Source organism: Cavia porcellus, unplaced genomic scaffold, assembly GCF_034190915.1.
Source record: "Cavia porcellus strain 051 isolate PalLab524CR breed Dunkin Hartley unplaced genomic scaffold, mCavPor4.1 scaffold_1, whole genome shotgun sequence".
NCBI lineage: Eukaryota > Metazoa > Chordata > Mammalia > Rodentia > Caviidae > Cavia > Cavia porcellus.
In genome coordinates this window covers 206,029,161-206,052,236 of record NW_026947484.1, presented here as the reverse complement: position 1 = coordinate 206,052,236, position 23,076 = coordinate 206,029,161, and the positions used below count along the sequence as shown (strand labels likewise).

The following is a 23,076-nucleotide window of genomic DNA, read 5'->3' as shown; positions in this document are numbered from 1 at the left end:
TTTGACAAAGTGTAACACCCATTCATAATAAAAATAATAAAAAAATACCTACATGAAATTGGAATAGATGGCCTTTATTTCAATCTGACAAATGTCATCTATGACAAACCAACAACCAGCATGACAAATGGATAAAAATGAAAGATTCTACTCTAAAATCTGGAACAAGACAAGGATACCTACTAGCACCATCTTTATTCGATACAGTTCTAGAAACATTAGCCAGAGCATTTAGACAAGAGAAAGAAATAAAAAGGAATAAGGATAAGAAAAGAAGAATTTAAATTATTTTATGTGTGAATATCATGGTACTATATATAGAAGATCCCCAAAATCTCAACCAAAAGACTTGGAGATTTAATAATCAAATTCAATAGGGTAGCTAGATACAAAGTCAATACTCTAAAATCAATAGTTTTTCTCTATATGAGCAACAAATTCACTGAGAGAGAAATCAGGGAAACAACACCTTTCACAATAGCATCCAAAAACTTGAAATACCTAGGAATCAATTTAGCAAAGGAACTAAAAGACCTTTACATTGAAAATTACAATACTCTAAACAAGACGATCCAAGAGGATATTCGAAAAGGGAAACATATTCCTTGTTCCTGGGTAGGAAGAACCAAAACGGTTAAAATGATTTTACTTCCAAAATTATTACTCATATTTAAGGCACTTCTGCTCAAAATGACAATATCACAGAACACAGAATATCTCAAAGAACTAGAGAAAATTACCTTAAATTTCATTTTTGAACCAGAAGAGACCTAAAATACAAAAGCAATTCTGGGCAACAAAGGCAAGTCAGGAGTTATCACAATCTCTTGACTTCAAATTATACTACAGAGCTGCTGCAATAAAAACCAAATGATACTGGCAGAAAAGCAGACCTGAGGATCTATGGAACAGATTAGAAGATGCAGAAACAACTCCAAACATACTCGGTCACCTTATCTTTGACAAAGAAACCAAACATCTTCACTGGTAGATAGCTTCTTAAGTAAATTGTGCTGGAAAACTACATGCTGAAGGTTAAAATTAGACCCATATCTCCCATCTTGCACTAAACTAAAATCATAATGGATCAAATATCTAAATATTAAAACAGAAATCATCAATCTGCTAGAAAAGAAAATAGGTAGAACTCTTGAAGACATGGTGTAGGCAAAGACTCTATGAACAAAACCCCAGTTGCACAAGAAATATCACAAAGAATCAACAACTGTGATCTCATCTTGTTAAAGAGTTTTGCACAGCAAAAGAAAACACCAACAGAGTGAAGAGACAACCCACAGAGTGTTTCTCAGACAAAGCACTACTATCTGGAATACATAAAGAACTCAAAAGGAAATTAGAGCCCCAAAAGTTAAAGATCCAATCCAAAAATGGGCATCTGATGAAGAAGTACAAACAGTGAATAAATATATGAAAAACAGCTTAACATCACTGTTTATTTGCAAAATGGACATAACTGCCATTCCAAGATTCCCCTGTCCCTTCAAAAAGAATTTAAATTTCCCAATAGTCCTATGGAACTTGTCAGTCAAAAACCAGAGCATCAGAAAGACTGAGGAAGAGAGAAGCCTTCTCCTCTCCACAGGATTCACCTGGGAACAGGCTGGGGCAGTGCCCTGTCCTGATGCTCCTAATATAGTACAAATCTGGCAGAGAAGACCCAAAGAAACCTCACAAAAGGTGTCCCTGCCCACTAGGAAGAACATCTCTCTGGGTAGAACAGAAGGGGCTGGTGCCCACAGTGACTCATGAACTCTGCTATCATCATCCTCCAGCTGCACAGGCCTGAGTTGAGGGAAAGAGTTGGTTTTAAAAAAAAGGCGGGGGAGCAGGAAGAGTGGGCCAATTTACACTATTATCCAAGCCCACCTTAGGTATTAGGAAAGACAGTGATCCTAAAGCTAAAAACAAGAGAAACAAAAGCACATTCCTGTGAACATCTGTGAGATGCAAGGGACTGCTCTCCCTAGAACAGTTCCCTGAACTCCCTGCATTTCACTTGGGGCTTCCTTAACTCCACAAGTGTGGACAAAACTAATTCAAATGGCTACTTCCCTGTTCTTTGGAGATTCAAAGATGGTCCCTGAATTTCTACTTTCCTTTGATTCTTTGGGTCTTGAGTTTTCACAACACCCTTCCAGCAAGAATCCAGCTGTTTCTGCTAATTTTGTGACACTGCACAGAGGTAGGCTCAGCATTATTCACTGAGGTTTTCAGTGAGACAGACATGGTTTGCAGCCAGGATGCACATCTCAAACAGAATCCCAAGATACTCTGCCCTTCGCCTTGCCTTACCCGGGCTTTGCACTCACTGCAGTATTTCAAAACACAAAAGTGAATGTCCCTCCCCTACAAAATCCATGATGAACAGACATCAAATTTTAAAATAAAGAAGTGCTGTTCTTTTTGTTTGTTTTGTCCTTGCATTATTTTGTGATAAGAATGAGTCATTCCTGATCTGTGGCACTGTGTCCTCCAATCTGTGGGTTTATTAGGATTGACAATGGTGTGAGAACAGATTGGGCAATGTAGTCATGGGGGCAGGTGCATGCGTGTGTGGGCATGTGGTGCTGAGATCTAAACCTGGGGCCTCACAATTGCTAAGCCATATATGAACTATATATCCCAGTCTTGTAAGTTTTTTTTTAACTTTAGAATTTTTATTAATTTTTCCCACTTATCTCAACATATGAAAGGTTATTCTGAATAGTATGCACTTGTTTACCCTTGGACTGTGTTCAAGAAGCCCCCATCTCATTCCTGTGTTAAACAGGAAAACACAGGGGCTGGAGACAGTGAGATGTGTGAGTCCATCAGACCCCAACCCTCAACTGACTGCCCACTGCTTAGGCTTCAAGCAAGTAAGTGACCCTCCCTGGGGCTCAGGAGAGCAGGCAGTGACAAAGCCACCCTCCCAGGGTGTGCAACAGTCAAGCGCTTGGCTAGGCCATGTGATCAGTAAATGTTAGTCATTTTTATGCTTCTGTGTCTTGTATAATAGTTGTGATGGGCAAATGAATTGATCATGCTTTGATAGTATAATCTATTAATTGAATTTGTCTATTTAATTGATTAGATTTGAGGGAGATTATTTTAGCATATCAAAAATTTTGTCTGAGAGTAATGCGAAGAATTTATTACACTTCTTCCTTCACTCCAAGGGATTATCTTTGAACTTTTACAATCTGGTTTGATGGACTAAGACATTTTGGACAAATTCAAGCCTGCAAGTTAAGACACTAAACTGGGAAGTATCAATATGCACAAGTTGCCTTACTGTCTAATAAAAGTGATCATTTTTGTGCCATTCTAAATATTTTTGGTTTCTTCTCTCCTTATTTATTCTTTGTCATTTTTGGAGAGAATGCTGTTTTCCCCCTGACTTTTCCAATGATATGATTCTGACTGGTGTTTCCTACCAGGACTCATCCAAGGGTGAGCAACATTGCACCACCCTTCCATCTTCCCAAAGAGGCCTTACCCACAGAGCCCAGCCTACCCATAGAGGCCGCCTCAGAGTAATGAGTCAGAGACAGACCTGTCATCTCTTCAGCATAAGCAGAAGCCATAGATTCCTGCCAGGTCCCCTATAAACAAGAATGTGGTCAGAAGGGGATTGTATATTGTACTGTATTAGCTTGAAAAAAATAAAAATGTTAATTGGTGAAAAAGAACACAAGGAAATTCTGGAAAATCTGCCTCTATCCCAGAACGTGCCTGAGATTTGACACTGAATCAGGGTTTCAACTCCCTGCTTGGCATCGTATCTTAACCTGCAGTTTCTTCAAAATGTCCAAAGCCTAGTTTTCCTGTTACCTTAGGCCAATCTTCGGCTGCAAACCACTCTGAGGAAGTCTATAGGAAATATTTAATATTCAATTAAAGCATTTTAAAAGCTGCAAAAACATACTTCTTTGTTTCAGTGACTTTTGTTGTTGTTTGCCCCCTTTCCTAAATCCTGTCCTTATCATGACCCAAATTTATAGCGATATAATTAGTGTTAATGTAATTCATCAAAAATTGCTGCAATCTTTATAGGTGAGTAGATAAAAATAACTGTGAAAAAAAAACTGTACTTAACCTGTGCTCTACGGTACAATGGCAATGTGATGGTCATCTTGGCACTGGCTTGCTCATTGTTGTGGTTTATATTCAGGTGGCCCCTGAAGCCTTATATAATCATGAATGCAGCTGAATGAGCATTTGTGATTGGTTTGCTGTCTTGCACTGGGATTGGCGATGTGAGTGTTGCACATGCCCAGGAGCGGAGCCAGCATACAGTGTAAGGGAAGGAAAAAGGCATGTCTTTCCACTTTTGCCCTTTTTCCTGCTTGCTTTTTGCAGTGGTTGTGAACAGCCTCCCTGCTGTGCCACCTTTCTGGCTTGGTGCCAGTTGAATATGGACTGAAACTCCCAGAACTGTAAAAATTAAACCTTTCCTTGCTTCACTTTGGACATCACATATTTTGTCTCAACAGTAGGTGAAAAGTAACCAAGACTCTCACAGATTAGACACTTCTCATACACAATTTTCTCTTTCTCTCAGGGACTACCGTTGTTAGGGCCGACGCCGCAGGGAAAGAGACCCCAAGGACTCAACTCTTGGTGAGGGAAAAAAGTTTATTTCCATGCGCATGGGGTCCCTCAGGCAAACGTGTGCGGAGGGGCCCCGAGGGGAATCTGTGCAGGGTTTTTAAAGGTACAAGCAGGAGGCAAGCAAGTTTACAGAAGCAAATCGCATTGGTTAATTTTGAACGGCGCAGGACTTGGCTAACGCTGATTTGAGGGTCTGGGGCTGAGTAACCATGGAGACCGAGGGTCTTGGGTTGACCTTAGAGTGCCAGGTGCCCCCTGGTCCTGTTTATGCAGTACATTCTTTTGCTTATCTCTATCTTTACAGAGAACAGAACATCTAGTGGTTAATGACTAGCAGAGACATTCCTTTCTGCCCTGCTCTGATTATCTCCTGGGAAAGGTTTAGGGAGTGAAACATTCCTTATAGCTCTGTTCTATAGCTCGGGGGGGGGTTACATTACAAACGGGGAGTCGATTCTCTCATTCCCCCCTTTTTCTTGTGGATGACTTTTAATCTTAAAGGTCCTGTATGGGTAAGGGATCATATTGTTGACGTAGCACCATAACTTTTACTTGAGAAATCTGGGCCCTCACAAACCGGGTTACTCGGTTAATGAGGCAAGGGGCTATAGCCATGACTATAATGAATCCGGCCAGGGGTCCCAATAAAGGGAGGATATAGGGCAGAATTGATTCCCGGAAAGAGAACATTTTGGTTTTACTTGAAGGGGGCTCTCATACAAAGATCTTTAACAATAGGTTTTTTTTGTTTACAGGGGGACCAAAGCCGCTGTGTAAGGTCGGCATCAATGTTATCAAAACAAGCAAGCTAAAACAGTTTATAACCAGCATAATCTATGTTTTAGTCAATTTTTAACTTTAAGGGTTACCAGTCTGTTGTGTAGTCCACTGAGTATGTCCCTCGTTGTTTGCTGTTTCCAGTGGCTTTACATGAGTGTAGTGAATCCGCGCAGTTTTTCTTGCTACCTTGATGGCAGTGAGGGTACTGAGCACCACGGTGAAAGGTCCTTCTCAGCGGGGTTTAAGGGAGTCAGGGTGGTAACATCGAACCAAGACTGGAGTCCCTGGGGCCTTGAGAGGCGTCTCTGAAGGCAGGTCCAGGTGTTTTTGTCTAAACAGCTGGTGGATCCAGGCCAACACAGGTTGGAGTGTCTGTAGGGACTTAAGATCTCGATTAGTAATTTTAGCTAATTTGTCTTCTGACAATCTTGGAACCAATGGCGGGGGCCTCCCAAACATGGTTTTAAAGGGGGAAATTTTGGAAACATATGGGGTATATCTAGCTCTTAACAGTGCAAAGGGAAGAAGGCTCATCCAATTATCGCCAGTTTTTGAAAACAGCTTAGCTAAAATGTCCTTGAGACTTTGGTTTATATGTTCTACTTGCCTTGAGCTTTGTGGCTGATAGGCACAGTGGAGTTTTAATTAATCTTTAATGCCTGGGCTAACTTTTGGGTGACTCGGGCTATGAAAGCCAGGCCATTATCGGACCCCATTGATAGTGGGAGGCCAAATTAAGGTATGATCTCATGCGATAGCCTTTTAATTACCACTAAGGCTGACTCAGACTTAGTAGGAAAAGCCTCTACCCAGCCAGTAAAAATGTTTATTAATACCAAGAGATAGCAGTGTCCCTGTAAATTAAGTTTTACCATGTCCATGAAGTCTATTTCCCATTGTTCTCCTGGAACAATTTCTTGATGTTGGGTGGTCTCCAATGCAGAGCTCTCGGCTGAGTTGACTAACAAGCACTGTGGGCATCTGGAGCTCGAAGAGGTGGTCAGTTTGTAGAGTTTTGGAATAAAATATTGAGTTTTGAACAATTTTGCAAGGTGAAACAGCTCCCGCCCTAGTGTCTTTAGTAACAGTACTTGTTTATCAGGTAACTGGTATCAGCTCCTTGGGGTGGGAGACTTTATTCCAAGTTGAGATGCCAACTGTAGGTCTTTCTTTGTGTAGACTAGTTCTGACAAGGTCAGAGGACTAGTATCAGAGCAGTTACTTTCTTGGTTGACCCCTCTGATGTGGTTGTTATTTTTCATCTCTGGTTGGGTGAGCCTTGTAAGGAATAGCAACCCATTGAGGCAGCCAGACAGCTGCCAGCAAATCTAGAATCTGTGGAGCATTTTTAGATGGCTTTCCCGTATATGTACAGTAGCAAAGGGATGTCTTCAGTAAAAAAATGTTTACCCTCTTTTTCGTGGCTAGTTTTAGCCTCTCAGTCAAAGCAACAAGCTCCGCCTTTTGGGCAGAAGTGCCAGACTCTACCCGCTTAACCCAGAGTACCTCCTTTTTGGCGGTCACTGTTGCCCCGGCCACTCGTTTGCCGTTTTGGATGAAGCTGCTTTCATCGAACAGTTGTCGGCATTTCCCAAAAGCTGGTCAGTAAGATCAGCCTGTAGGTTTTGTTGCAGTTCGAGGATGTCAGCGCACTCATGGAGAGAGGTGTCCTTTGTTCCTCCGGATCATCATCAGGCATAAGGGTGGCTGGGTTTAAAGCTGAAGAAGTCTTGAATATCATTAACTCTGGGTCTAGAAGCAGGGCTTGACAGTAGAATTTTGGCATTTGAGAGCCTTTTTTTAGGAGGGGTTTTTGATAAGAGTCTCTAAACTGTGAGAGGTTACCACAGAAATCACTTGCCCAAAGCGAGTTTCTTTGTCTCCTTAAGTAACATTGTCACAGTAGCTAGTATTCTTAGGCAGGGGGCCATACTCCTGTTACTGGATTAAGTCTTTTGGAGAGGTAGGCTATAGGCCTCTTTTAAGGGCCAATGTCCTGAGTTAGGACTCTTTTGGCAATGTCCCTGAGTTTATCTATGAACAAGATGAAAGGCTTGGTAACGTCAGGGAGTCCCAGGGCTGGGGCCTCTGTCAAGGCCCGCTTGAGCTGTTGGAAGGCCTGTTTACATTTATCAGTCCAGTTCAGCGAATTTTGAGTTTCTCCCTTATGGGAGTCAGTCATATAGAGGCAAGCTTTTTAGTAAAATTTAGCCTACAGTATCCAACTGCCCCCAGAAACTCTCATCTGTTTTTTAAAAGTTTTTTTCTCATAGAGCAATTTTAACATCTTGGCTATCTTTTTGTAAATTTTTTAGTTCTCAAAGACCTTTTTGTGTTATCTCTATTAACTGGCTGAGGGGCATTTTTTTAAACCTCTCAAACCTTTGTAATTTTTGTCTAACATGTGGGGCCGACTGAGTTACAAAGAGAACAACTGGCAATATTGGGAAACCTTCTTACGTCTGGATGTCCAGTCAGGGTGGCACAAAAGGAGAACATGGTTTTGGCATTCCGGATCAGAGAGCCGGCTTCATCTGGATGGCACACTGTTTTTTGTCCAAGGGTGTCACGTGACAGGCCATCATTTTACTAAAATTATATTCTTAACAAAAAGGGCTTTTTTACAGGTAACAAAATTGTGCTGCATAATCTCCCAGATGTTCACAGCACATGTAAGAACTTGTATCTTATTTTTAGTATCACCTATAATCTCATTTTAATGAAAACATTTTGCAGCAAAGTACAATCTTATGTATACTTCTACCAAAACTGATCTAATACTGTCAAATTCTGAACACATTTACTTCTTGTCAAACCTGTTATTTGTAGTACTATAAACCAAGACAAATAAAATTTACATCCTCTTGAGCCTTCTACAACTTACAATAATACCTCTCAAACTAAGCTTTAATCTTTTTCCACATTCTGGCATAGCCAGACACCTCTACTTGAAGACCACTCTCTTTGTCCCTCTTTTTACTATTACCAGTCAATTACCTTTTCTCTCACTTTTCAGACAACATCAAAACTCTCAACAAAACCCTTGAAGTCACCTTTTAGTAGTCCAAAACATACTTATTTACCACATAAAAATGTTGTATTTTAAAAACAAAACTATAGCCTTTTAACTGGCTCAAATAGAGTACCGCCTGGTTTTTACTTGGCAAAGTTGACATGACTCTTAACAACCATAGATATACATATATATGTGCACATGTTTACATTTTCACCAGAGAGAAAAAAATACTCCTTTTAAAAGGCATGCTGAGGTTGCAAGCAATCAATTGAAGTCTTACATATTAAACAAGGTGCCACAACATTAAAGACACAAACAAAGGGAGCTTCTTGCATAGTTTGGTCAGCTAAAGGAAATAATTTTTTTTTATCATGAACCTTGAATCTAATAAGCCATATGGATCCTGCAACAGAAATGGGCAACAAGCCCCTAAGTTAGTAACAAGTTTAAACAGGCAACCAAGGAGAGGGCGGAGGAAGGAAGGGTTTTACCCACGGTGGGGGCTCCTCCCTGATGTCCTGCCATACCAAGATGTAGGCGACCTGGTTGAGATGGCCCTCTCGTCTGGGGCAGAAGATGATGTTCTTAACTGCTAAGATGAGGGGAAGGTGGAAAGTCCCCTCCGGTGGCCAACCCATGGAGAATGTGGGCCACTCAGACGAGCAGAAAGTCTGCCATTTACTTTTTTAACCTGTAAGGAGAGATTGTGAGCCCTCTCTCGAACCTCCAACCAATGGTCGAGGGTGAGGGACAATGGGGACGATGTCATTTGTCCCATGGTGTTCTGAAGACAAAGAGTGGTTAGCGTACGCGCGACACAACAAATAACCGTTCACAACAGTCACAACACACAGGACAAACAGGCCGGCCACCTCACTCTCACGCATTAGTTTCACACCAAACGAGTCACCTTAGGGGGTGCCTCCAGATTGGCCCGGACGGACCACAGATTGGGAATGAAATTCCCCAGATTGGCCCAGACGGACCACAGATTGGGAATGAAATTCCCCAGATTGGCCCAGACGGACCACAGATTGGGAATGAAATTCCCCAGATTGGCCCAGACGGACCACAGATTGGGAATGAAATTCCCCGAACGAGTCACCTCAGAGGGTGTCTCCGAATTGGCCCTGACGGACCACAGATTGGGCCCCAAACCGATAGGAAAATCCTATCGCAGACGGTGAGCCACGGAAAACCGTGTGGGGCGTCCCCCGGTCACCAGAGAACAGAGAACAGATAACAAAAACAGGTAACAAAAATTGCCCCTAGACCGGAGCCGTTTGGCTCGGGGCGTAAAATACTGGTAGATTGATCCTCAGAGTAAAAATAAGAAGCGACCGGTCGTACTCACCCACCGCAGAGCCGTTGAGGTCACCTTCCGTGAGACGTGCTATCTCGCTGGGGCCTCCAAGATGTTAGGGCCGACGCCGCAGGGAAAGAGACCCCAAGGACTCAACTCTTGGTGAGGGAAAAAAGTTTATTTCCATGCGCATGGGGTCCCTCAGGCAAACGTGTGCGGAGGGGCCCCGAGGGGAATCTGTGCAGGGTTTTTAAAGGTACAAGCAGGAGGCAAGCAAGTTTACAGAAGCAAATCGCATTGGTTAATTTTGAACGGCGCAGGACTTGGCTAACGCTGATTTGAGGGTCTGGGGCTGAGTAACCATGGAGACCGAGGGTCTTGGGTTGACCTTAGAGTGCCAGGTGCCCCCTGGTCCTGTTTATGCAGTACATTCTTTTGCTTATCTCTATCTTTACAGAGAACAGAACATCTAGTGGTTAATGACTAGCAGAGACATTCCTTTCTGCCCTGCTCTGATTATCTCCTGGGAAAGGTTTAGGGAGTTAAACATTCCTTATAGCTCTGTTCTATAGCTCGGGGGGGGGGGGTTACATTACAAACGGGGAGTCGATTCTCTCACCGTCAAATGGAAATGAAAATTATATCACGGTGGGACTCCTCAGAGAATGCGTGTGGTAATAACATCACAGATCCCATGTATTTCCTTTTTGGAGGAATGTTTGGCCAGCAGAACCAGGACTGAGTCTCTGAATAAAGCCAACTGACAATCTGCTGAAGGAGATTTCCTTTATTTTTATCAAATAAGTTTTTAAGTGACAAAAGTTTACACTTTTCCAAGAAGCCCTAAGAAACTAAGCGCTGTTCATGAAGGCCATTGGGAAGAAAACTATGCTAGGGATAAACTCTTAGCATTGTCTGAGGACTGAAAAAGAGGCTGACGGCAAAAACAATGAGCATATGTGAATAAAACAGGTCCAGAAATTCACTGTGAACCAGGAGGCTGAGGCAGTCGGGGCTTTTGATGGCCCAAATGTTGCCTCACTTCTTTCTCCACCACTCAGTACACTTGGGGCTTTCATTTCCTCTTTCAAATGCTCTTACACTGATGATATTGTTTGAATTCAGCCTTGGATTGGAGACAAAAATGTAGATGCAGTTATAGAGACACAAACAGCTGAAACACGAAACTAATATGATCAAGAAAATAACACAAAAATCTTAGAGGCTTGTTTGAAAAAGAAAAAAACAATAAAACAAAGATAATGCTGAATCTGAATCTATTGTGGGGTAAATGAGCCAGAAGGACTATCACTGGACTATCACAGTGGCAATTATTCACACAACCCCTTGGGGCACCCTGGTGGTATAGGCAGTACACCCTTCCTCTAGGGCACTATTCAGAGCCAGGAGCAAGCATATTGCTCTGCCAGGGCATTCATTGTCTTCCCACTATCCCTGTGGTTCGGCCAGTAAGAATTTCTAGGACCTGGTTCCAAGTCTGAGATCAGATTTGGAACAGAACTCTTGCCACTTTCGGAGATGCTGTATACCCAGCTGGATATCCTGGTCCTCCAAGACAGCACCACTTTATGCTTGCTATGAGTTATGTCCTCAGCTCCTCCCAAAACTGCCAGGCAAGGCTGATCCCAGAAAAGGCAGCATCCTACTGGGGCCAACCAGCAGGAGGCATCAGCAAACACAGGGAAGACTATATTATGCCGGTCTCTTCTGAACTCAAATTTAAAGCAGAAAAAGCAGCCTGAGGGGTGTGGATGTGGCTTAGTGGTAGAGTTCTTTCCTTGCATGCGTAAAGGCCCTGGTTCAATCACCTGACCACAAAAACAAAAAACAAAAACGTAATCAGAGGATGGTCCTCCAGGCATCACTAAAAGTGGCAGTGCCATGAAGGAAAGCTCCAGAAGTGAAGGCGAAGTAACTAACATGGTTTTTCTATGTTGATTCCGGAGTTACTACCAGAAGTGTAAGTTCAAAATGAGAGGTGGGCTGGGCTCATACCTATAAGCTGGTGGCACATGCCTATAATCCAGCACTCGGGAGGCTGAGGCAGGATGATTGTTGAGTTCAAACCCAGGCTGGGCTACAAAGTGAGCTCTAGGCCAGCCTGAATTGCATAGTGAGACCCTGTCTCAAAAAGATAGAATAGAATAGAATAGAATAGAATAGAATAGAATAGAATAGAATAGAATAGAATAGAATAACACAACATAACATAACATAACATAACATAACATAACATAACATAACACAACATAACACAACATAACATAACATAACATAACATAACAGGTGAGGCCACTGTTCATAAATTCTCCCTAGGGAGGAGCCTTCCCTTCCACATGACTACAGAGTCCCTTCCTTTGCAGGCTGCTCCAGGCCTGACCGCACTCTCGATTTGTAAGCTGTTTCCTCCCTGATTTATTTATCCACTTGAAAGTAAAAGGAAGAGAAGGGCAAACCACAAGCATAAGCACCATCTTTTCCAGATAGCTAGTCAAAGTACAGCGGAAGGAAGAAGGCTGTTCCTACCTCTTATGAGGCTTAGTGACTCTGGGGTACACCATGCTCAGGCACATCCAATAAATGTCCCCACATCAAGCTTCAGCGTCCCATGTGTTTCTTATCAGAGACTTGACCTTGGCCCCAAAATTTACAGAGCCTGTTCTGTCAGCCTCTGTGGTAACTCAGCCTCTGTCACAACCAGAGCTTCCAACTGACTTAAAGTTGCAGGAAGTCAGTCTCTTTTAGATCTGTTTAGAAGCTTTCTGGTTTCAAAATTGGAAGTTGACTGTCCTAGCATTTTATTTAATTTCTTATTGCTGTGACAAAATAACCAACATCTACAAGTTAAAAGAGGAAAGGTTAACTTGGTTCACAATTTATAGAAGCTTCAGTCTGTAGTCAGCTGGCAGCAAGGCAAAGTGACATGGCAGAGAAGAAACAGTTCATGGCATGGCAGGCAGGAAGCAGTGTACAATCTAAGCTCAAGGCAGGAGGGATAGACAGACAGACAGACAGACAGGCCATCACCACAGCAACCCATCTCCTCCCCTCCGAACATGACATCTACCTCATCCGTGGGCTAATCTGGTATTACATACCTATAATCCAGTAACACTCCAACATAATCTGGATCCAGTCACCCCCAAAAGCCCCACCTATGAATGCATGAGGCTTTGAGAAAACATCTACATACAACTAACAACACCTAGCATATACTTTTAAGGCTTGTAACACAGTTAACAGAAGCCATAGCCTTCTGCATACTCATGGCTGCCAAGCCCAACAGCTCCAACACATAACCCTAGCTTCGCCTGCCATCTGTTACAACTCCAGTACTCCACAGGTGAAAGAAAGCTAAATCAAGCTTAACACCGGAGTCCCCACTTGCTTACCACCACAGGTCCCTTGCCACTGCAATGCTGAGCGATTCACCAAGAGCCTGCTTCCCTTGTCTCCTACATGTTCCTCCAAGAACAAACATCCCACAGCCTGACATGTGTACCCTTGGTTTTTCTCTTTCCTCTGGGATGGAAGCCATTTCTCCCACAGCAGACCTTTAATCTGGGCTCCTCCAGAAAATGGAACCCACAGCAGAGGATCTGTGAGCAGAAATTTTATCAGAAAGTGCATTCCTGGGGAGTTAGGTGAGGAGCAGGCACAATGAAGCCCAGAAAAGCCAGTCTTCAGTGTGTTGATGCATCATTGAACTGGCCACTAATGAGGGACAGCTTGACTGATTTGCCACACTGCACTCTTGAGAAATTGCACATCAGTGTTTCAGGCTAGTATCACATTGGAGATGCTGGCTCACATTCTCCTTCATGAAGAGTGGGACAGTACCTGCTGCAATTTCTAAGCACAATATCCTGGGTGTGGAACAGTGGTCAAGGTGATATCAGTCTGTGCTAGGGTAAATTCACTCAGGGTCCTGTAGAGCTGCGAGAGACAGGTGAGAAGGAGAAAATGTGAACAGATGTAGGAAAGGCATCTTTTAAGCTTGGGTGGAAAAGGCAGACCAGTGCTTAATGGTTCAGAGTGTAGCACCATAACTTCTGGGTAATGATAAAACCAGAGATAGAAAGTCAAAGAAACATGAACAAAGACACATGTGTGCTCAGAGTCATGCAAAAAGAACCATGTACATCAGATAATAAAGAAATATTTTTCACCTGTATATAAAATACCCACATTTATGAGATTATTCACTCCCTTGTGATTAACAGTCATGCAATCTATCAACAAACAGCGAATCTGCTGTTATATACTTAATAATTTTTGCCAACTCATTTATTTACTTTGACACGACATTAAGTTTTATAAGTAAAACAAGTTATAGGGGGTTCAGAAAGTGAAAAAAAGTTTCTATTATATTTTTCAGAGGTTGCGTAGAGGCAAACATGAATATCTAGGGAGAAAAAGATAATATCATAGGCAATTAATGCCATCATCACCATCTACTTCTCTAATATTAGTTATTGCCTTGACCAGTAGTCAGCACATTACAGTTCACAAGTCAGATCTTGCTACCACCTATTACGCAAAGAAGATTTTATTGGAACACATCCATGCTCATTTGTGCAAGTTTAACTGTGCATTTCTTGCCACAAAGGTAGAGCTGAATAGCGGTGACTGAAACCATACGATCTGCAAAGCATAAAATAATTTACTTTTTTTTGGTCTTTTATGGAAGAACTTCTGCGCTAAACATGCTATGTGAGATTTGTCTTATAGACAGAATGTCCAATTTAGCAGTAAGTCAAGATTCGTAGCTGATTCTTCAGCCAGTAACAAGAAAATTCCATTCGCTAATCACCATGTGTATGTCCAGTAGGTGGAATTTCTTTCTCCTTCTGTCAGAACTAATCCAAAAGCAGAACCTGGTATCCCAGAAATCAGAGACAACTTCAGTAAAGGCAAAGATGAAGGAGACATAATACCTTCTTACTTTGATTGATTGATTGATTGATTGATTGACTCTTTTTTGATGATCTTGTGTAGTTAGGCTGGCCTTGAAGCCACTTTGTAGCCCAATCTGGCCTCAAACTCATCATGGGCCTCCTGTTTCAGCCACCAGAATGCTGAGGTTACTAGCATGAGCCACCATGCCCTGCTTTCCTGCTGTAAAGAAGAATAAATTTAAGTCCTTTAGAAAAATGGATATAGCTTGAGATTGTAAATCAGATATACAATTTTACTAATTTCCTTAACAATAGATACCCAGAGTATAAATAAATTAAAGAATAAAATAAAAGACAAATAAAAGGCAACAGGGAGATAGATTTTTTTTGCAAAAAAAGGAAACCAAGAGATGACAGAGGAGGGACACAGGGGAAAAAAGGGGGTAAATATAGAATTAAGATGTGTTATGCATGTGTATATGCACTGACTTCCAATGGTGAATGTAATCATTATATTGTGCAAACACGTGCTAGTAAAAAAATTTTTTAAAGTTTTACATAATATGTTACACAATTTATGATCAAGAAGTACAGTGAATGTCTAAGTCTCTTTTAAATGACAATAAAAAACACATTGCTATTAATTCCCCTTTTAAAAAAGAACATAATTCTCAGAATCATTAGGCTAAAGTCACGTTTAAAAACTATTCTATATTTAGCCCTGCTTAAATTCAAGTCATAGGCAGACAATCCCAGATATTATGATAATAGAAGTTAGGCACTAAAGAGGAAAAGGAACTGCTCTATAATAGGCTAAATAAATAACAGTCCTCACACTGTATCTGACAGAGCTACAGAGCCTATATGTTTACCACCTTTTATGGAGGTGAGCACAATTCTGCCAGCTTCTAACTTCCTCCTTGGGTATAGTTTAGATGTTTTGATGGATAAACCAACTCCTTCAAGGCACTAGAGGCCCATTTCATTAGTGCTATGCAGTAAATAATGTTCCACTATATTTTTATGTGATTCCAACTTAACTTTTACAAGGAAAGCAAGGTAACCAAAAACACTCCTATTGGCATGCAACAAAGTATAAAGAGATCACAGACTACCAGCATCTTAATTTACTAGCACATTAACAGGCATAATTAGCCTCATAAATTACTGTGCTATGGGACAAACACAGAAGCATTCTGCCATATTGCATATTCAGTTGCATGATGGGGTCAAGCACATCTCCACAAACCTGACCCTGTAAGAGCACTATTGGTCTGTAGCAGCGCTTATCAGGACATTGTAGTCACCTTCCTAATGGTTTCTTTGCTTTCCCTGTCTTTCCTCTCCATCTCTGCACACACTTCAGTCTTGGTGTATTTCTAAACCATGCACCCTAGAATTCCATTTTCCATACTTTAAAACTTTACCCTCCACCCTGTTTCCTATAGAGACAGTCTAAATTCCTAAAGGACATGAGACTCTTCACAGTAAGACCGAGACCTAAAGCACCACCCCTATTCCTGTATCTCCTGCCTCCACACATTCAGGACTCAGCTCAATCACCACGAGATGTGGCCTTGTTCCGTGGTCCTTGGCGATTGCTGCTCTGACTTGGCTTGTTCCACAACATGGTCAGTGGATGGACAGCTAGCACTCTACGACAAAATGAGTCAAGGTTCATTTTGTCAAGGGATTATTATAGCCATAATAAGATCTCATCTCTCAGTCGATCTCCTCCAGAAGTCCAGTGGCCTGGACTAAGGCAACAAGTCCAAGGCGACCCTCAAGTTGCTCCTCTATTTTACAGTTTTCCAAGGCCCCTTCTGGCTGTGACTTGCAAGACCTTCATTCACATTCTGTTCCAGGTGCCTTTCACTAAGGATATGGCCTGATGAGCTTTGATTTGCTCTCTCCCTCTCTCTCCTTCTGTGTCTGTCTGTCTGTCTGTCTGTCTGTCTGTCTCGCTCTCTCTCTCTCTCTCTTCCTCCCTCCCTCCATCTCTGTCTCTGTCTCTGTCTCTCTGTCTTTATTCTTGTAATGAGAGGTCCAGAGAGGTCAAATAAGAGAATATTTGACCACATTCAATTATTCATTAAATAAACATCTAAACATGCTTATTATGTGCCTTGTATCAAAGAGTTCATGAAGAATCACTTATATAATATGTGTATATCATCCCTGCAGGGGTACAGTGATTAAATTCATACCCTCAGAAAGCTTATAGTCCTGTTTTCTGTTTTCCCGTGTGCTCTGAGTGTTTGGGCAAACCTCCAAATATCTCATGTTTGAAGATGACCAGGTCATCAAAGTGTGTGCAGGGTGATCAGGGATGAAAAAAGAGCCCCTGGACTAGAAACTCTGGGAGGCAAGTCCATTATGCTGTGGCAATGAGCACAGAGTTACACAGAAAATCTAATAAATTCTGAAAACTATTACCCAAGTTCCTGTCCCAAGTTCTACCTTGTCATTTACAGCTCAGGAGACATGCACTTGGTACTGTAAGTAACCACTCATTTTAGAGGGTTAGAAATTGGGACACTTCACTGAACCCCACAAGAATAAATGACTGTGACTTTTCCTAAATGTACTGGCCACCTAGTTGTGGCCCTGAGTTTTTATATGACAGATTCATCAGTGGTAGGAGGTATCCATGAGATAACATTCAGATCCCAAAGAAGTATCCCATGAGGCATGTGTAGGGATTACAGATACGTCACTGATCCTAGCCTGCCCCTCATTTGCAGGACCTCTCTCTTCACAGAAACCAATATTTTGGCACCTGAACAAGAACCTGAAAACCACAGTAGTCTACAAGACATCAGGAAAAGATGTCAGTACCAAGTGGACCAGAGAAGAGTCAGAAGGGCAAGAAAAGTTGGTTTCCAAGAATTTTGCTTTGGAGTTTAATGAGAAATTCCCCATCTCAACAAGAATCTGTTCAGGTTCTGAAGACTTTGTTGAATAGCTTGAGAATTAAATTAAAACCATAGTCTTTCACCAAATTGTTCCAATTAATAAGAAAATATTTCTATTGATGTGAACCCAAGGAACACAATGTTTTAAATTTAAAGCAATGTAGATTGCTTATGAAAGCTTCAAAATGTATTATGCAACAAAGGAATTCTATTTCTTTAAATGTTTGGTGTTTGTGCAATTTAATAACTGGCTTCCTCAAACATCTCTTTATTAGAATTAGAAAAGTAGAAAAGTTCATTGACAGTATAGTATACATAATCATGGGTCACTCTGTATGAATTTTCTTTAGGAGTCTTCAGAAATTTAATCCTTTTCACTGGCCTAGTGTCAAAAGGGGGTGGTAAGGACAGGTCATGAGGAGTGTCATTCTTTTCTGATTTGGTACATGCATCAGGGGTGATCATTACTCTTTCTGTAGGCTGCCCAGAATTAATATGCTCATGTGCAGGAAGAGAGGCAAACATCAAAGCAGATTTGGCAGAGTTGCCTCCACCACTGAGGGTGGGGGAAGCACTTTCTCTGAAAGAATTAGTCTTACTGGGGTTCAGGAGCTCAATGTCTCCAGCCTCATCTTGTTCCTCTCAAACATCTCCACCCCAAATTATGGAATTTCACTCATTTTTGATCAGCTGAGCACTAATGTTTCACTGCAATACCGCTACCTGAAGTATGAGGACTTGTGTTAAGGTTGCAGCAACTTCATGCAGCTAAGGGACAGATAATTTTCTCTCAGGTCACAAGTTAAAATCTTGAGACTCTTTATGTACTTCTGGTACTGAGTATTTGAATCTTTAAGCACCTTATTTTCCATTATTAACTTAGAAAATCTCAGATTATTTATGCATTTCTTGTGCTCATTAGTTTCATTTCCTGGTTTTTTTTAGACATGCTAAAGGCAACCAGTCACTATTAAATTTCCCACTCTTTCAAAAATGTTTGAAAAGTGTTGCACACAGAGCCACTAAATTCCTTACATATCACAAGTGGTTAATTAGTTTAATCAAATGGGTCTATATTGCATGTTGCTTCAACAGTTCATAGTGTAAACTATCAGTACATTCAAGTTCAAGAAACCAAGCCAAAATATTAGTAATGTACATCACAAATGTAGTTTGCCATATAAGTTCAAAGTAAAACAATGAACACAAGAGCTAAAAAGCAATGGAAATGAGAAAAGAAAGCATTTCTCAAAAGCTGTGAGTTGCAGTGAGATAAAAGCAGTACGTTCCAGTGTTCTATGAACCAGTATCATGGCTATAAATAATGATAACATTGTCCATTTAAAGAAAAGTGAATACTCTGAAATAACACCTTTTATCTATATTTACTTATCAAGTAATATTAGGCTCTCCAGCACTGAGGGTTTTTTAATAGTTAACTCAAGTAGTTTTCAGATTCACTACTAAATTGGACAAACTAGCCAGACTCTCAACCATGCTCCATCTAACCTCCTTTAACTCTTCCCTTATTTTCCTTCCCATTCACTCTAATCTACCCTCTCTTTTCCAGAATTTTGTAAGACAAACTGTCACCAAACGATATATATTTATATATTTTTTTTATCTTTACTATTTGTCTTTCCTTTCTTGCTTTCTTAAAATATATATCTAGGGTCTGGGATACAGCTCAGTGGCACAGCATTTTCCTTTGAAGTGAAAAGTTGTGAATTTAATTCCTAGTGCAAAAATATATATTGCTTTTATATGTCAAAAAGAAAGTGCAAATTAATTATTGCTTAAAATTGATGATGTGCTTCATTGACTTGTCAGGTTAATGCTCACAAATAATTGCATATGGAGGATTCAAATGTAAGATTCATACCAGCATATTAATTGTTTCCAAATTTTTTTACAGCTTCCCTCAATATCCAATTATATTCTCTATTTATTTCATTTTTCCTCCTTTATAAATAATATCTGCAACCTCCTCAATTTTCTCCACCACCCTACTTGCAAAATTATTTGTCACCTAAGCACAATCTTCTTTTTTTTGTTTATTTACCATTTTATCTTTTGCCTTGACTTTTCTATTATCCACTATTGCTTTCTTATTTTTTTCTTTCTTAATCTTCTCCACCCCAGCCAACGTTTTTTAGTAATATTTCAATGTCTTCCATGGAAATTAAAATATGTGAGATTATTGAAATAAATTTTAAATTATATGTTGATACTTAGTTGACTATACAAATGTTCATATAACTGGTAACTCATCTGTCATAGCAGTGCATTTGTCCAAATGATGTATCTTAAAATATAACATACAATTTTTAAAATCTTAATGCTATGTGTAGAGTCTACTATTTGGAGAAAAAGTAATAAAGAATACATCATCTTATTTTGTAATAGAAACAATAAAGATTTGAAGTGCAGCTGTAAATATCATCTGAGTGCTTCTCACTCGGAATATCACTTTTTTCTATTTCAAACTTGTTCGTGCGCTTTTATTGCTGAATAGGAAAAACTGAATCTGTTCGAGCTACGGAACAAATTAAATAAACTATATGAGGACATCTCATGTAGACTTTACAGAAACATTTACTCAAATTAAATGTGTCTTATTATTGTTGGTATCTGAAATCAAACTCACAATCTTGTGCTTACCAGGCAGGTGCCGTGTCACTGAGCTTTATCGACAGCCCTGACATATTATTATTATTACTAGACATTTATGTTTAATTGCATTGTATTTAAAATTAGTGTCTAGGTTTTTGGGAATATAGACCAACTTTTTGTAACACAAATGTAGCAACAGTAAGAATTCTGACCTTATAGGAGGTGGTGACTAATTGTGCATAAGGAACTTATCAATAGAGAACTCTCTCTCAAGGAATGGTCTCTGATGACTCACGTGGGAAAGAACAAATGAATGGCCTATTTGAAAATTATCCCTATGAGGATTGATAAATAGCATACAAATAACACATCCTTGAAGCATATTTGATAAATCCTATTAGTGCATTTTTATTATTGAAGCATCTGTGTCAAATGAAAAACAATGAGTAATTTTTAAATACATCTGCTTCACTTTCTGTTTCCCTCTCTGAAACTTTGAAACATTCAGGAATATTGCCTCAAAATACTTTTTGTATGGAGAATATCAAGATAAGTTAAATAAAAGTGTTTGTTTTAAAGGTGATGCATTCTCATGGAGTGCTCAGGTGTTTTGGGTACTAGTAGAGAGCATTTTCTAAACTTTGGAAATGTCCAGTTTGAATTGTATCTAAGACCTTCCCCCTGAAACTGAGGTCATCAGAAGTGGTGGTTTTGGAGTTGATTAGATTATGATGGCGCTAACCTCATGAAGAGGTCCAACATGCTGATAACATCATGATCTGCTGGCATTATTGGGAAGTGCTGGAAACAAGAGGAAGCTTCTGACTGAAGGCCATCCTTCACAGGATCATGGTGCCAGAAACTGTGTCTGGTATCTGCTTCTTCCTCTGCAGCTACTTTCCTCCATCTCGGTTTTTTGCATGAGAAACAGAGCAGCTTTGCTCTGCCCTGTACTTCCACAATGACGTGTCTTCCCTGCTGCAGTGCTCTAGCAATGGAGATGGCCAGGGTACACTCATGCCTCTGAAATGTGAGCCAGAAAAAATCTTTCTTTCCTTAAGAGACTTTGACAAGTGGTTGAGAACAGTTTTGAAAAATCGATTAACTTTTGGTTCAGTGGCTCTAGGAACAATTAGAATCCCTTGTAGTTAGTGTAGTTCTAGTATAGTATTTTTCAGTTTCTCATATAAGTCACAGGCAAAATAATTTATTTTGAAAACTAGAATATTTGTAGCATATTCTAAATGTTTAAATGCAGGGTGAAGCTTCCAGCCAATTCTGGGACTGTGCCACATAAATCCCATTTTAAAACATTAAAATTTAGTACATTGAATTTTCAACTTCTTCAGTCAGAAGGTTTGCTGTCACTTAAAGTAACTGCTATTCTTCTTTGTGATATGTTATTCTAAAAGCAAAGCTATAGAAAGTACCATAAGTATTCATTAATACTCTACTCTAAGTGAGACGTGAATAATCTATACTAGAATAAAACTGTGATTGAAGATGCAATGGGAAGTTCATTCTACTGGGCTTTGCTGACTGACCTTGGTTGGAGCTCCTTCTCCTCATCATTCTGCTGATGACACACCCAGTTGCCATTATGGGAAACATCTCCATCACCCTGGGGTCTAAGTTAGACACCTGTCTTCATAGCCCATGTACTTCTTCCTCACAATCTCTCCCTTCTGGACATTGTCCTTCAAATGCTCTTTAACTTGGAAAGCTCTAAAAAGATCATAAAATATTTAGGGTTTACAGTTCAGCTTTATTTCTTTCATATAATGGGAGGCACAGAGTGCCTGCGTTTGGCCATTATGTTCTTTGATCACTATGGAGTCATCAGTAGGCCTCTGCACTGCACCCTCATCATGAATCAGTGCATCTGCATCCTGCTAGTATCTATCATGTGGCTCACTGGGGTGAGTTTTGCATTCTCAGAGTTCACACTTACACTACAGTTGCCATATGTGATGTGAATAAACTGGATCACTTGTTGTGTGAGATTCCAGTTCTAATCAAAACCGCCTGTGGTGAAAAGAAGGCTAATGAGCTTGCACGGTCTCTACTATGCAGATTTATGTTTGCTGTTTCTCTGTGTTTAATTCTTGCTTCCTGTGCCAGTACTGAACATGCTGTACTTAAAATTAAATCTTCTGAAGGTAGGAAGAAGGCATTTGGGATGTTCTTCTCTCGTATTATCATAGTGTCAATTATTTCATGGTCCAGCCATTAGCATGTATCTTCAGGCCCCCTACCTTATCTCTAGGAATCAGCCCAAGTTCATGGCTCTCTTCTATGAAGTGATGACTCCTACGCTGAACAATTTCATCTACACTCTGAGGAATAAGTATGTGAAAAGGACCCTAGGAAAGTTGGTGAGGAGGACTGGCAATTTCAATTGAAAGTTGGTAGTCATGTAAAAGATATTGACAATTAGAACATGTTTTTATGGGTTTGTCTCTAACCACATTTTTGTTTTATAATTCAATATTATGTTGCATGTTATTTCCATGTAATGGCTCATTTTTGATATTTTTACAATCACATCAGACATAAAAATGTAGATTTTAGTAAGCTAATGTATATACCTTTATTGGCCCTCATTAGTAATTTAGGAAAATATTATGGCCAGTTGAAACAATCAAAACTTTACAATGTTAATTATAAAAGAAATATTAATAACTTAACTATAATTCATCAGTCCAAGCAAATCATTATAAAATTTCATTACATAAAGTAGCACCAGTCAACACTTTTTTTGATACTGAGAATCACTCTTTCCAGGCTGGTGTGGCACCACTGAGCTATGTCCCTTGCCCCAGACAATCAACTTTTATCAGTGTCACTGAGAAATGTTGAACCACTTGGATATTGACACATAGCTCCCTGGGCAGCTGTTAAGCAGCATCTTCAAGT

General features: G+C 40.3%; 1 pseudogene; it reads left to right on the top strand.

Moving 5' to 3' along the window:
- The window catches only part of LOC100733240 (olfactory receptor 2B6-like), a 38,648-nt pseudogene extending 16,086 nt beyond the window's left edge, over positions 1 to 22,562 (top strand).
- Positions 22,563 to 23,076: the final 514 nt, after the last annotated feature.